This window comes from Carassius carassius, chromosome 49 (genome assembly GCF_963082965.1).
Source record: "Carassius carassius chromosome 49, fCarCar2.1, whole genome shotgun sequence".
NCBI classification, from domain to species: Eukaryota; Metazoa; Chordata; class Actinopteri; order Cypriniformes; family Cyprinidae; genus Carassius; species Carassius carassius.
This window is the reverse complement of record NC_081803.1, coordinates 17,559,047-17,561,045: the sequence shown is the minus strand read 5'-3', so window position 1 is coordinate 17,561,045 and position 1,999 is coordinate 17,559,047. Positions and strand designations below refer to the sequence as shown.

Below are 1,999 nucleotides of genomic sequence, written 5' to 3'. Positions count from 1 at the left end.
GCAGTTATTTCTTCTGGAATAAAAAAACCCTTTTTCATTTATTTATTTAATCATTTATTTCTACATTTGGAAGAGCAGATCCTAACCAACCGGCAAGCAACACACTCTTATTATATAAGCAAAAATGCTTCCCTTATTTTATGGTGGCCACCGTTGTTTATGTTACTCGTCAGTCAGTTCAAAAGTGGTCCTCCATTCTGCTGCTCTTTTCCAGTCCCATCTGAGGTGCCAAAATGTAGTGTCGTCTGCCGCTAATCTGAAGAATCACACTCAGTCTTGGGGTTTTGTTTCCAGAAAAGTAGACTTTATTTCAAAGAATTTCTGATTGTTATTCAGCTTCTCCTTTTATATAGTTTTTTTTCTGTTTATACAGGGTAAGGCGTGTTCTATACATTTCATAGAGTTTTCATTATGCACACAATTCGATTACTAACTTACCTTACTAACTATCAATAAGCAGCAAATTAGGAGCTTATTGAGGGGAAAGTCATAGTTAATGTTGAATAATTATTCCCTATTCTAAAGTGTTACCAAAAACAATATTATGAGCTGTTGAACAGACTACTGTGTGAATAAATTAATACATACAACAAATAATTAAATGTCATTATGCAGCATCAGAGTGGGCGGTAGATGGGTTGGTCAGTTTGATCCAGACACTGTATAAATGAAAGTATAGTAAGGAAAGCAGAACAAATTCCTAAAAGGAGGAGGCTCACACATGGTCTATGAGACAGAGGATCATGAGATCCAGTACTGCTTTCCTGCCATCAACTCATCATGTATCAGAGGAAAACACTTCAGGCATGAATCCAATATCATGTATATGTTTTTTTCATTGCTGTCAGTGTGGACTGTGTTTCTGAACCTGCTGGTGATCATCTCCATCTCTCACTTCAAGAAGCTTCACACTCCAACCAACCTGATCATTCTCTCTCTTGCTGTTGCCGACATGCTTGTTGGACTTGTGATGCCCATAGAGGCCACGAGGCTGAATGAGATGTGCTGGTACTTTGGAGACACTTTCTGTGAACTGTTTTTGGTAATAACAGGGCTGCTCATTTCAGCATCTCTTTATAATTTAACTTTAATTGCTGTTGATCGTTATGTGGCTGTGTGTCACCCTTTACTGTACCAAAAAAAAATAACTACAACTAAAACTTTGATTATCATATGTATCTGCTGGATGTGGTCTTCAGCATACAATATTTCCTTCGCAACAGATCCATCAAGCAGAACACATGGGTGTTATGGAGAGTGTTCCTTAATGTCTAACTATGCCTGGAGTATGACTGATCTGTTCTTGTCTTTCCTTTTTCCTTGTACTGTGATTATAATTTTATATCTGAAGATATTTTATGTTGTACATCAGCAAGTGAAAGCCATAAACACCCTGATGAAGGGTGGCAAATGTGTAAATGAAGGTTCAGTGAGAAGGAAATCTGAGAGCAAAGCTGCTCTGACATTAGGAATCATTGTCACAGTTCATCTGCTTTGTTGGATTCCATACTATATTTATTCCATATCAGCAGTTTCTTCAGCAATTACAAATGTTTTATTATGGGTCTTGTATATTAACTCAGGTCTGAATCCTATGGTCTATGCTTTATTTTACCCCTGGTTTAAAAAGACAGTTAAACTCACCATAACTCTGAAAATATTTCAGCCATCATCCCCTCTGGTCAACATTTTTACAGAACATTAATTAAACTGATAAAGCTATCATTCTGAGAACAATTTCATGAAGTCATAAAGGTAAATTATAATAATTATAATATACATTCCATGCATTTTAATATTATAGTTTGTTTCGAATATCATTGCTACTTTACATAACTGTTGCATGTTTTGTCAGAATTTAACCCCTTTGCTGTCAAAGATCATCAACGGCCCCAGATTATTGTTGTATCACTTTCACAGCATGTTAAACATCACCTTCTGGACAAACTGTGCAATCAGTAGAAAGATTAAACACTCTAGCTTTGATATTTGAGTACTG

General features: G+C 36.1%; 1 pseudogene; it reads left to right on the top strand.

Annotated features, from left to right (window-relative positions):
• Positions 1-667: 667 nt before the first annotated feature.
• Positions 668-1,705, top strand: LOC132132697 (trace amine-associated receptor 13c-like; annotated as a pseudogene).
• The last annotated feature ends 294 nt before the right edge of the window (positions 1,706-1,999 follow it).